The sequence below is a fragment of the Ornithorhynchus anatinus genome, unplaced genomic scaffold (genome assembly GCF_004115215.2).
Source record: "Ornithorhynchus anatinus isolate Pmale09 unplaced genomic scaffold, mOrnAna1.pri.v4 scaffold_93_arrow_ctg1, whole genome shotgun sequence".
Lineage (NCBI taxonomy): Eukaryota > Metazoa > Chordata > Mammalia > Monotremata > Ornithorhynchidae > Ornithorhynchus > Ornithorhynchus anatinus.
In genome coordinates, this window is record NW_024396943.1 from 561,072 (window position 1) to 575,527 (window position 14,456).

Here is a 14,456-nt window from a genome sequence, read left to right on the forward strand (position 1 = left end):
CCCCCAGAAGCCAGGATGGAAATTTTGGGAGCTGCCCTAACTTGTCTCCCCCATCTGATGTTCCTCAGTTTCACATCAATCGATTAATCAATCAACAATATTTATTGAGCACTCTTCGACCTAGTCTACATACATCAAATTGGCTGCTTCAAGTGTCGACAACCCGAAGACAGCCTGTGTAGGTGGTTTATCTGTCTGTCAATGGGATTTACTGAACATCTACAGGGAGTGCAGCACTGTACTAAGCGCTTGGGAGGGAGCAAGTGTGTTTAGACTTGATCCCTGCCCTCAAGGAGTTTACAGCCTAGGAATGGATACAGACACTGAAACAAGCTGTGGATAGGAAGAAGAAGGAGAAAAAGATAGACACATAAGCTCAAGATGGGGTTGTGCATGTTTACTTATGAAGTGCTTAGGTGCTTGCAAAAGTGCCCAAGTAGCAGGCGGGAGGATGTTAGGTGGGGAGTCAGGGAAGGGCTCCTCCTGGAATAATAACGTTGGTATTTGTTAAGCGATTACTATGTGCCAAGCACTGTTCTAAGCGCTGGGGTAGATACAAGGTAATCAGGTTGTCCCACTTAGGGCTCACAGTCTTCATCCCCATTTTACAGATGAGGTAACTGAGGCCCAGAGAAGTTAAGTGACTTGCCCAAGATCACACAGCTGATTTCAGAGGGACTTTGAAGATAGAGAGACAACTGTGATCTGTGAGATGTGAAGGGAAGGGGAGTTCTGGGCAGTCAGGGGAGAGGGAGGTGGGCATGTGAAGAAAGAGGTCAGCAGCAGCAGGAGAGACAAGAAAAAGGCCCAGTGAGTCAGCTTGAGAGAAACAGAGAGTGCAAGCTCAGGTGTAATAAGAGAAGAGAGTGGAGAAGAAGGAAGGAGAGAGAGCTGACTGTAAGCTCATTATGGGCAGGTAAAGGGTCTGCGAATTCTGCTGTATTCTACTCTCCCAAGCACTTAGTACAGTGCTCTACTCATAGTAAGTGCTCAGTAGATACCATTGATTGATTGATGAAGTGCCTTAAAGCCAATATTCATTCACTCATTCAATTGTATTTTTTGAATATTTACTGTGTGCAAAACACTGTACTAAGCGCTTGGGAGAGTACAATACAACAACAAGCAGACACATTCCCTGCTCACAACGAGCTCACAGTCTAGAGGGGGAGATACACAATAGCATGGCTCAGTGGAAAGAGCACGGGCTTGGGAGTCAGAGGTTGGGGGTTCTAATTCTGGCTCTGCCACTTGTCTGCTGTGTGACTATGGGCAAGCCACTTAACTTCTCTGTGCTTCTGTTACCTCACCTGTAAAATGGGGATTAAGACTGTGAGCCTCATGTGGGATGACCTGATTACCTTGTATCTACCCTGGTGCTTAAAACATTGCTTGGCACATAGTAAGTGCTTAACAAATACCATCATTATTATTAATAGTCAGGAGTTTCTGCTTGATCCAGCCATCCATCCATCAATCAAGGGTATTTACTTAGCATTTGCTGGGTGCAGAGCACTGTACTAAGCACTTGGGAAAATATAATTCAATAGAATTGGTAGACATGATCCCTGCTCACAAGGAGCTTATAGTCTCCTGGGTAAACAAACATTAAAATCAGTTACAGATAAGGGAAATGGTAGAGTATGAGGATATGGATATAAGTGTTCTGGGGCTGAGGGTGGGGTGAGTTTCAGGTGCTTAAGGGGTACAGATCCAGGTGCATAGGTGATGCAGAAGGGAGGGTGAATAGAGGAAGATGAGGGCTTAGTTAGGGAAGACCTCTTGGAGGAGATGTGATTTTAGGAAAGGAATGGTCAGCCATTGGAGGGTTTTGAGGAGGAGGAGAGGAGTGACTGATTGAATGCTTTATTTCCCCCATGTGTAATTGATTTGAACATCTATTCCCCCACCATAGAATTAGTGGACACAGTCCCTGCTCAGAAGGAGCCTATAGACTGCCTGACCAGGAATTGCGTTCACTAATTCTATGGTATTGTATTTTCCCAAATGCTCAGTACAGTGCTCTGCATATGCTAAGTGCTTAATTAATAGCATTGATTGACTGATTGATTAGTACTTAATCACTCACAACTATTATCATAATGCCTCAGATGTGCTACTGACCAACATTATCCTTTTAATAGGGAGAGGTTTGCTCCAGCTGTACAGGCTAGGAATTGGGACTTAGGTCCCGCTGGTGCTTCTGGAGTCTTGGGTAAGTTGCCTCACTTTTTTGTGACTCAGCCTTCCCATCTGTAAAATGGAGCTAATAGCCCACCTGAATGGAAGGGTTGAGAAGTTTAATTAGTCTGCATTTGTAAAACACTTTAAGATGAAAAGGAATATGGAAATATCAATTATTCCTCATCATAAGAACAAATAAAAGGACCCAATGTAAAGGTCTTCTTTGAAATAAATACCTCTTCTTCCTCCCCTTTAGACTGTTAGCACCATGTAGGAGAGAGACTGTGTCTGATCTGATTAACTTGTATTTATCCCAGCTCTTAGTACAGTGCTTGGCACAAAGTAAGGTTTTTTTTAATGGTATTTGTTAAGGGCTTACTATGTTCCAGGCACTGTACTAAACATTGGGGTAAATACAAGCTAGTCAGGTTGCACACAGTCTCTGCCCCGCATGGGGTTCACAGTCTTAATCTCCATTTTACAGATGAGGTAACTGAGGCACAGAGAAGCAAAGTGACTTGCCCAAGGTCACATGTCAGACAAGTGTGGAACTGGGATTAGAACCTCGGTCCTTCTGTCTCCCAGGCCTGTGTTCTGTCCACTAGACCAAACTGCTTCTCAACAAATACCTCTATATTATTGGTAATAATAATAATAACGATAATATTAAGCAAGTTGAGGGGGACTGTTCTGATATAATTGCAACCTCTGTCTTCTACTAAAAGTACTCAAGTATCAAGTATACTGATAGTCCCCCATAAGTACATGTGTGGCTGAAAAGAACAATGTGGGACCCACAGTCCCAGCCATGTGCACACAAGTACACAAGCATACACACACACACACACACACACACGCATGCACGCACTATCCCTTGTTATGACATCATGTTTGACATTAGCTGCACCTGGTGGGCCTACTCTCTCCATCATCTTGGACCTTTTGCCGGAAGAGAGCGGCTCCTTCTGGATGGAAGTGGGTCAGACTGGTCTGGGTTGCAATATTCATTCATTTATTCAATCATATTTATTGAGCACTTACTGTGTGCAGATCACTGTACTAAGGGCTTGGAAAGTACAATCCCTACCCAACAACGGGCTCACAGTCTAGAAGGGGGGAGACAGACAACAAAACAAAACAAGTAGACAGGTATCAATAACATCAATATAAATAAATAGAATTATAGGTATATACACATCATTAATAAAATAAATAGAATAATAAATATGCACATATATACACAAGTGCTGTGGGGCAGGGAGGCAGGTAGAGCAGAGGGAGGGAGTTGGGGCGATGAGGAGGGGAAGAGGAGCAGAGGAAAAGGGGAAGGTCTCCTGGAGGAGTTGAGCTTTGAGTAGGGCTTTGAAGGGGGTGAAGTGTGCCAGTTTGGCAGATGTGAGGAGGGAGGACGTTCCAAGCCAGAGGTAGGACGTGGGCCAGGGGTTGGCGGTGGGACAGGCGAGATGGAGGCCCAGTGAGAAAGTTAGCAGCACCAGAAGAGCAGATTGCGGGTTGGGCTGTAGAAGGAGAGAAGGGAGGTGAGGTAGGAGGGGGCAAGGGGATGGAGAGCTTTGAAGCCCATAGTGAGGAGTTTTTGAGGCTTTGGCTTACTGTGTCCTTAAAATGTTTCCTCTACCTTCCTTGCTTTCAGTGAAAAGACCTCAGGCCTGGACATCAGAGGATCTGGGTTCTAATCCCAGCTCTTCAACTTGCCTGTTGTGTGATCTTGGGCAAGTCATTTCACTTCTTTGTGCCTCAGTTTCCTCATCTGTAAAAGGGGAATAAAATACCCATTCTTCCTCCTACTTAGACCGTGAGTCCCATGTCGGGCAGGGACTGTGTCTGATCTGATGATTAAAAACCTCCAGTGGTTGCCTATCAACCTCCACAAGAAACAAAAACTCCTTGCTCTGGGCTTCAAGGCTCTCCATCACCTTGCCCCCTCCTACCTCACCTCCCTTCTCTCTTTCTACTGCCCACCCCACATGCTCCGCTCCTCTGCCACTCACCTCCTCACCGTCCCCCATTCACACCTATTCTGCTGTCGACATATGGCCCAAGTTCTACCGCTGCCCTGGAATGCCCTTCCTCCTCACCTCTGCCAAACTAACTCTCTTCCCCTCTTCAAAGCCCTACTGAGAGCTCACCTCCTCCAAGAGGCCTTCCCAGACCGAGCTTCCCCTTTTCCCTCTGCTCCCTCTCTGCTCCCCCTCTGCCCTCTGCTCCCTCCCCCTTCCCCTCTTCACCTCCCCTCAGCTAAGCCCCCTTTCCCTCTGCTCCTTCCCCTCCCCTCAGCACTGTGCTCATTTGTATAGATTTTTACTACCCTATTTATTTTGTTAATGAGGTGTACATCCCCTTGATTCTATTTATCGTGATTATGTTATCTTGTTTTTGTCCGTCTGTCTCCCCCGATTAGACTCTAAGCCCGTCATTGGGCAGGGATTGTCTGTCTGCTGTGTGACCTTGGGCAAGTCACTTCACTTCTCTGGGCCTCAGTTCCCTCATCTGAAAAAAAGGGGATTAAACAATGTGAGCCCCATGTGGGACAATCTGACTACCCTGTATCTACCCCAGCGCTTAGAACAGTGCTCTGCACATAGTAAGCACTTAACAAATACCATAGTTACTAGCTGTTGCCGAATTGTACATTCCAATCACTTAGTACAGTGCTCTCCACAGAGTAAGCGCTCAATAAATACTATTGAATGAATGAATGAATGAATTTTGTACCTACCCCAGCATTTAGTATAGCGCTTGACTAATGCTTAACGAAGACCACAATTACTATTTTGCCTTCCTCATTTCAGCTCTCCATCCAGCAGCTGTTTGGGTACTCTGCTCTCATTCATTTTCCTCACATGTCCCATACAACATAGCTGTTCTGAGGTGAGCATAGCTTGGATGCTAAGAGGCTGATTTCATTGTTCACGATCCTGTCCTGCCATCTGATGTTGAGTCTGGCCTGTTGGTGAAACTGGAGGAGGAGCCAGACATGGCGCCTGTGTGGGGTCCAGTTCTGCTAGCCGGAGAGAAGGCCGGGCAGTGCTCTGGCCTGGGAATCCTCGAGTTTAGTCTGGAGCCTGATACCACGCTCCCGCCACCACGCTCCAGTGGACAGTCTCCCCGAGGGTGGGCTGGCCATCTTGATTCGGTTTTCTATTTCCTTCTCTGTCATTGCATCGTTGGCCAATGTGCTGTCTGGGAAGCAGAGTTCTGTCACAGTTTTTGGCTCCATGTCGCCCATAGAGTTATACGGTGGTGTGTATGGCCTCCCTGGTCCAGGCTGATCCATCACCTCGGTTTTCTCTGGACTTTTTTCAGTCTGTAGCTCCTGGCTGATTCGGTGAAGCAGTTTATGTTCATTTGGATGCCTTCTAGTGGCCCCAGGAGACACCTGGGGTGAAATGAGGCCAGCAAAATGCAGTAGACCCCAGGGTCACAGCTCCTTCTGTCTCATTACTATTATTATTATTATATTTGTTAAGACCTTACTATGTGCCAAGCACTGTTCCAAGCACTGGGGTAGGTACAAATTAATCAGATCAGAAACAGTCCCAGTCCCACATGGAGCTCCCTGTCTAAGTAGGAGGGAGAACAGATTTTGAATCCCCCTTCTACAGTTGAGGAAACTGAGGCGCAGAGAAGCTAAGTGACTTGCTCAAGGTTACGCAGCAAAAGCAACTGGCAGAGCCAGGATTAGAACCCAGATCCTCTGACTCCCAGGCCCGTGCTCTTTCCACTAGTCCATGCTGCTTCTTACTAGGCCACACTGCTTCTCATAATATCATTGAGAGGTAAGGCCTAAGCAGCAAAGAGGTGATTATATCACCACACTTTCCTGGTGACTACAGAGATTGTATGGAGAGTATTGCTGAGAGGGAGACAGATATGAGGATTCACTGCAGTTCTAGCCCCATTATCATGGAAGCTTTGTGGACCCTTCACTTTGCTATTCCCTACTTCCCAAGCACCTAGCCCAGGGTGATGCACCAAGCGGGAGCTTGATAAATGCTGTTACTACTACTGCTATTACTTTTTTATGGTATTTGTTAGGTGCTTACTGTGTGCCAGACACTCTACTGTACTAAGAGCTTGGGTAGATGATAACCATAATAATAATGGTATTTGTTAAGTGCTTACTATGAGCCAAGCACTGGGGTGGATACAGGCAAATAGGTTTGGACACAGTCCCCATCCCACATGGAGCTCACAGTCTCAATCCCCATTTTCCAGATGAGTTGATTGAGGCATAGATAAGTTAAGCCACTTGCCCAAGGTCACATAGCAGACAAATGACAGAGGTGGGATTAAAACCCAGGTCCTTCTGACTCCCAGGCCCTTGATCTATCCACTAGGGAATGCCGCTTCTCTACTACTGCTACTAATACTACTAATACCACTAGTACTATTTTGCTACTCACGTGAGACAACCTGATGACCCTGTATCTATCCCAGTGCTTAGAACAGTGCTCTGCACATAGTAAGCGCTTAACAAATACCAACATTAATTAATTACTATTACTACTATTTAATAATAATAATAATTATAATGGCATTTCTTAAGCGCTTACTATGTGCAGAGCACTGTTCTAAGTGCTGGGGGAATACAAGGTGATCAGGTGGTCCCACGTGGGGCTCACAGTCTTCATCCCCATTTTCCAGATGAGGGAACTGAGGCCCAGAGAAGTGAAGTGATTTGCCCAAAGTCACACAGAGCCAGGATGAAAACCCATGACCTCTGACTCCCAAGCCCAGGTTTTTTCCACTGAGCCACAGTGCATTTCAAATATTATTGCTGCTGCTACTGCTACTTCTACTGCTTCTAGACTTGTTCCCCCCTTTTAGACTGGGAGCCCATTTTTGGGTAGGGATTGTCTCTATTTGTTGCTGAACTGTACTTTCCGAGCGCTTAGTACAGTGCTCTGCACACAGTAAGCGCTCAATAAATACGAATGAATGAATGAATACTGCTGCTACTACTACTACTGCTACTGCTACTACTACTGCTGCCACTACTACTACAACTACTAATGGCATTTAAGTGCTTACGTTGTGCCATCCACTGTACTAAGCACTGGGGTGGTTAGAAGCAGCATGGCTTAGTAGAAAGAGCACAGGCTTGGGAGTCCGAGGTCATGGGTTTGAATTCCGGCTCTACCACTTGTCAGCTGTGTGACTGTGGGCAAGTCACTTTTCATTCATTCATTCAATAGTATTTATTGAGCGCTTACTATGTGCAGAGCACTGTACTAAGCGCTTGGGATGAACAAGTCGGCAACAGATAGAGACAGTCCCTGCCGTTTGACGGGCTTACAGATAGAGACAGTCCCTGCCGTTTGACGGGCTTACAGTCTAATCGGGGGAGACGGACAGACAAGAACAATGGCAATAAATAGAGTCAAGGGGAAGAACATCTCATAAAAACAATGACAACTAAATAGAATCAAGGCTATGTACAATTCATTAACAAAATAAATAGGGTAATGAAAATATATACAGTTGAGCGGACGAGTACAGTGCTGTGGGGATGGGAAGGGAGAGGTGGAGGAGCAGAGGGAAAGGGGGAAAAAGAGGGCACTTAACTTCTCTGTGCCTCAGTTACCTCATCCGTAAAATGGGGATTAACTGTGCGCGTCACGTGGGACAACCTGATTACCCTGCATCTACCCCAGTGCTTAGAACAGTGCTCTGCACATAGTAAGCCCTTAACAAATACCAACGTTATTATTATTATTATTATTACAAGCAAATCGGGTTGGACACAGTCCTTGTCCCACGTGGGGCTCACAGTCTTGATCCCCATTTTACAGATGAGGTAGCTGAGGCCCAGAGAAGCAAAGTGATTGAAGCTGGATTAGAACCCATGACCTACTACTACAGCTACTACTGTTGCTAGTACCGCTGCTAATATCCCAGCTCCGCCACCTCTCAGCTGTGTGACTTTGGGCAAGTCACTTAACTTCTTGGTGCCTCAGTTACCTCATCTGTAAAATGGGGATTAAGACTGTGAGCCTCACGTGGGACAACCTGATTACCCTGTATCTACCCCACGCTTAGAACAGTGCTCAGTACATAGTTAGCACTTAACAAATACCAACATTATTATTATTATTACTACTACTGCTACTACTACTATTGCTACTGCCACTGCTACTATTATTATTCATTCAATCGTATTTATTGAGCGCTTACTGTGTGCAGAGCACTGTATTAAGCACTTTAGTATTACCGCTACTACTCCTTCTGTTGCTTCTACTACCACCACTGCTACTACTATCATTACTACAATGACTACTACTACTATTATTATTACAGACTGAAGGAAGGGGAAAAGCAGAATTTCACCAAGGCCCTCTCAGGAGCCACAGTGAAACTAGACAAACCCGTCAGTCCACCTAGCAAAGTACCTGTAATTTTCATTCTGAGGCAGCCCAAATAATACATTCTATACATTCCTCACATTCCCCTTTCAGAAATGAAAGAATACTCTTTTGAATCTGGAACAGTTTATTAAATGGGAAAAGGTAATTATGGGAACGAGGCTGTGCAATATTATTAGTCTTTTCCAGCCTTTTTGGTTTCCCAATTTGAACCTGCTTTCATAATAATTGAGATAATAATTGTGGTGTTTGTTATGCACTTACTATGTGCCAAGCACTGTACTGAGAGCTGGGATAGATACAAGATCATCAGGCCCACAGTCCAAGTTGGCGGGAAAACAGATATTGAATCCCATTTTGCAGATTAGGGAAGTGAGGCACAGAGAAGTTAAGTGGAGTGGTAGTGCCGGAATTAGACCCCAGGTCCTCTGACTCCCAGGCCTGTGCCCTTTTCACTAGGTCACGCTGCTTCTTTCAGGAGAGGTACTGCATCACAAAGGGGTGAGGCTTGGGACATCCACAGAACGAGAGCAGTTTTCCCCTCTCCCCCATCTTGCTATTGTGCCTGCATATGGTTTTATCGCGATAAAATCCAGACTCTTCTTGCCTGAGGCTTTCCTGGGGCCGAGAGGAGAAAGGCAGGGAGGTCAGCAAGGTGACTGATGCAGTAGTCAAGGCGAGATATGATAAGTGCTTGGATCAGCATAGCAGCAGTTTGGATGGAGAGGGAAGGACAGATTTTAGTGAGGTCGTGAAAGTAGAACCTACAGGATTTAGTGACAGATTGAATATGTGGTTGAATGAAAGAGGTGAGTTGAGGATAATGCCAAGATTATGGGCTTGTGAGGAAGGGAAGTTGATGGTGCAGACTACAGTGGTGAGAAAGTCTTTGTTGAGGACAGGGTCTGATGGGAAGATGAAGTGTTCTGTTTTGAATAAGTTAAGTTTGAGGGGTTGGCGAGACATCCAAGTAGAGCTGTCCTGGAAGGCAGGACGAAATACAAGACCGAAGAGGAGCTTGGCCTAGTGGATAGAGTACGGACCTGGGAATCCATGACCTGAGTTCTAATCCTGGCTCCACCACTTGTCTGTGTGACCTTGAGCAAATTACTTCACTTCTCTGTGCCTTAGTTGCCTCATCTGTAAAATGGGGATTAAGACTGGGAGTCCCAGGTGGGACAGGGACTGTGTACAACCTGATTAATGTGTATCTACCCAAGAGCTTATTAAAGTGCCTGGCACATAGTAACTGCTTAACAAATACCATTAAAACAAGGAGAAAGATCAGGGCTGGAGATGTAGATTTGGGCATCATCGGTGTAGAGATGGTAGCTGAAGCCGTGGAAGTGAATGAGTTTTCCAAGGGAGTGAATGTAGATGAAGAACAGAAGGGGACCCAGAACTGAGCCTTGAGGGACTCCCAAAGTTAGGGAGTGGGAAGCGGAGAAGGAGCCCACGGAAGAGACTGAGAAGGAGCGCCCAGAGAGATAGGAGAACCAGGAGAGGAGAGTGTCAGTGAAGTCGAGGTTGGATAATGTTTCCAGGAGAAGGGGGTGGGCCATAGTGTTGAAAGCAGCTGAGAGGTCAAGGAAGATTAGGATGAAGTAGAGGCCACTGGATTTGGCCAGAAAGAGGTCATTGGTGACCTTTGAGAGGGTGGTTACCTTGGAGTGAAGGGGATGGAAGCCAGATTAGAGAGGGCGGAGCAGAGTGTGCAGTCTGGATAAAGTGGGAGAGGAGCAAGGATGAATGGGGCCAGAGAGCTGAGGAAGGGCTTTAAAGAGGATAGCTAAGAGATTCTGTTGGATGCTGAGAGGAATGGGGAACCTTTGAAGGTGGGGTCTTGCAGCCCAGATAGAAAATTTGGAGCCAATTTATACCACTGTGGTAAATTTTGGGGTGCGGGCATCAGCCCTCTGGAAACTAGATGGAAACACAGAGATTTATTTCGCTTAAACTGGAGAACGCTTATGGAAGAGGAACAGTTTTGAGTGACTATCAACCATGGCTGAATTTGAGCTGATGTCAATCACCTGAGTCATTTTTCTTCTTTCTCATTGCCAGTTCCTTCTTTCACTGCCCAGATCTCCTAACGATTCCCATCCAAACCACTGCAGCCAACAGCTCTTGGGGACTGACCCTCGAATAGCAATCTTTCGATCCCTGGTATTGATGAAACACTTACCAAGTGCTGAGCACCATACTGAGCTCTGTACTTGGGAGAGTCCAATATTTAGTAGACCCAGTCCCTGTCTTCAAGGAGCTTACAGTCTATCGGGTACAGAGTAGAGCACTGAACAAGTGCTCAGGAGAGTAAACTAGCATTAGAAGAAACCATCCCCACCCTCAAGGAGCTTATCGACTTTGTACAGAGCACTGTATTAAATGCTTGGAAAAGTATAGGACAGTGAGTAGATATGATTGCTGCCTACCAGGAGATTACAGCCTATTGAGTGCAGAGCACTGTGGTGAGCACTTGGGAAGAGTCCAATAGAGATAGTAGACAAAATGCCTGGCCTCAAGGAGCTGACAGTCTACTGTGTGCAGAGCATTGGATTAGGTGCTTAGGAGAGTCCAACAGAGTTAGTAGACCTGATCCCTACCCTTAGTGAGGTGGCAGTAGAGGGGGGAAGGGAGGGAGAATGGGGTATGGGGCCAGACACAGGGTACTTTACAGAAAGGGAAAATGGCCGGGAAGGCATCCGTCGATGCCCATGTCAGGAGTATTATGAGTGCACAAGTGGGTAATAATAATAATGATGATGATGGTATTTGTTAAGCACTTACAATGTGCCAGGCACTGTATTAAGCGCTGGGGTGGATACAAGCAAATCAGGTTGGACACAGTCCCTGTCCTGCACAGGGCTCACAGTCTTAATCCCTATTTTCCAGATGAGGTAACTGAGTCCCAGAGAAGTAAAGTGACTTGCCCAAGGCCCACAGCAGACAAGTGGTGGAGCTGGGATTAGAACCCGTGACCTTCTGACTTCCAGGCCTGTACTCTATCCTCTACGCCGTGCTGCTTCCCTATGATTGGTGGTCACTGGGGGACACCCTGCACAACAGGCTGAACCACCCAGAAGGTTTCTTCATTGAGTCATTGCTAATCTTATCACAGGCGTAATCTGTTCCCACCGTGAAATCTCTGCCACTCAGGAGAAATGGTCAGGCAGCAATGCTCCCGATCTGGCTTGGCCCCGTGCCCTCCAGGCATCTGGCTAACATGCTAAAAGGACACTGAAGGGTCGCAAAACCCAGGAGGGATGTGGTGGGGAGTGGTGCACTTCTTCATCACTCACTCTAATCCAAGCCCCAGGTAGCCAGGTGGCAATGAGACTCAGAACCTCTCTGAGGCTACTGAGCACCACTGTCTGTCCATCCGTCTTGGTTCTCTCTTCCAGCATCTCAGCATCTTCTCAGAGTCAGGCTTCCCTTACCCATGACCTCCCAGGCAGCATCCCAGGGTCAATGTCATAGCCTGAGTCCAGCCTAATGAAGTCCTGGCCCCCTCGGTCTCCTTCACCTGGGCTCTGACCAGGACCACACGGGGGCGGCATTAGGGAGCAGCTCCTGACTCTGGGCACTAGGTCCAACTTGATTTTGCCTGGGCTTTGACAGCTGTTGTATTCAGGGAGGCTTGAGAACATCGGTGTATATCAGTAGCAGTATTGCCAGAATGGATTGAGTGCCTGGTGTGTGCACAGTGCTCTTCTGGGCACCTGCTGTACGCAGAGTGCTATACAGGGGCCTATTGTGTGCAGAGCCCTCTCCTGGGCACCTATGGTATGCAGAACACAGTACTGGGGACCTAATATGTGCAGAGTGCTGGGTGCCTGCTGTGTGTAGAGCTATGGAATGGGCATCTAAGTGTGCAAAGTGCTGTACTAAGTACCTACAGTGTGCAGAGCACTGTACTAGGGGCTTACTGTGTGTAGAGGGCTGTGCTAGGTGCTTCCTGTGCACAGAGCGCTGAAGTCGGGCACCTACTGTGTGCACAGTGCTTGAAAAAATGCAGTATAGCTGGTGAACGTGATCCCTGCTCTCCAGGAGTTTACAGCCCAGCAGGGGAGACAGATGCTTAAAATCCATTCCAGATGTTTACGCCTGCTGCCTCTACTTCCTTCCTCCAACTCCCTTTTCGACCCCATGCAACCTGGCTTCTGTCCACTCCACCCTGCTGAAATTGCCCTCACCAAAGTCACTGATGACCTCCTCCTCCTTGCCACAACTCCAACGGACTCTACTCCATCCGAATTCTCCTTGATCTCTCCGCTGCCTTCGACACTGTGGACCACCCCCTTCTTCTGGAAACACTGTCTAACCTTGGCCTCACCGACACTGTTCTCTCCTGGTTCTCTTCTGATCTCTCTGGCCACTCATTCTCAGTCTCTTTCACGGGCTCTCCTCCGCATTCCACCCTCTAACTGTGGGAGTCCCTCAAGGCTCTGTTCCAGGTCCCCTTCTATTCTCCCTCAACACCCACTCCCTTGGAGAACTCATCTGCTCCCATGGCTCTTACCATTATCTCTACACCGATGACTCCCCAGTCTACCTTTCCAGCTCTGACCTTGCCCCCTCTTCACTTGGATGTTCCACTGTCACCTCAAACTCAACATGTCCAAAACTGAAACTGCTCATTGTCCCTCCCAAGCTCTCTCCTCCCACTGACTTTTCCATCACTATTGACACAACCACCACCGTCCTTCCTGCCTCACAAGTCGGCAACCTTAGCATTATCCTTGACTCATCCCTCTTCTTCAACTCACGAATTCAGTCCATCACTAAATCTTGTCGATTCTATCTCCACAGCATCTCCAGAATTTGCTCCTTCCTCTCCATCCAAACTGCTACCACACTACTTAAAGCATTTGTCATATCCTGTCTCAACTCCTGCGTCAGCCTCCTCATTGACCTCCTTGCCACCAACCTCTCCCCTCTCCAGTTCACACTTCACTCTGCTGCCCGGATCATTTTTCTACCAAAATCGTTGTACGCAGGTCCCCCCACCCCTCCCTCGGGGGCCTCCAACGGTTGCCCATCCCTCTCTGCACCAAGCAGAAACTCCTCGCCATTGAGTTCAAGGTCCTCAGTCAGCTCTTCCCCCTTATCCTCACTCTGCTCCCACTACAACCAAGCCTGGAAACTTCACTCCTCTGACATCAACCTATTCACTGTCCCTCACTCTCTCCTCCCCAGCTGTCCAGTCCTTGCTCACACCTTCCCTCCTGCCTGGAACCCTCTCTCCCTACATTTCTGACAGACCAGCACTTTTCCCATCTACAAAATAATAATAATAATTGTGGTCTTTGTTAAGCACTTACTATGTGCCAGGCACTGTACTCACCACTGGAGTAGATACAAGGAAATGGGGTTGGACACAGTCCCTGTCACAGTCTTCTTCCCCATTTTACAGATGAAGGAACTGAGGCACAGGGAAGTGAAGTGCCTTGCTCAAAGTCACACAGCAGACAAGTGAAGGAATTGGGATTAGAATGCAGATCCTTCTGACTCCTAGGCCTGTGCTCTATCTACTAGGCCATGCTGTTTCTCAAAGTCCTTCTGAAATCATACCTCTTCCAGGAAGTCTTCCCTGACTAACCTCTCATCCTCCCACCACATTTTTCCTCCCTTCTATATTACCCATGCACTTAGTTACCCCCCACCCCCCACAGCAGTCACATTCATATCATTATACTCAAATGTTTCCCTTACCTGGAATTTATTTTAATGTTTGTAGCCCCTGCTAAAGTGTAAACTCCTTGAGGACAGGGATGACGTCTACCAACTGTAATTGTACTCTCCCAAGTGCTTAGTACAGTGCTCAGCACACAGTAAGCACTTAATACCACTGATTGATTGATTGATGGTTAAGCTACTTAACCCTTAAGC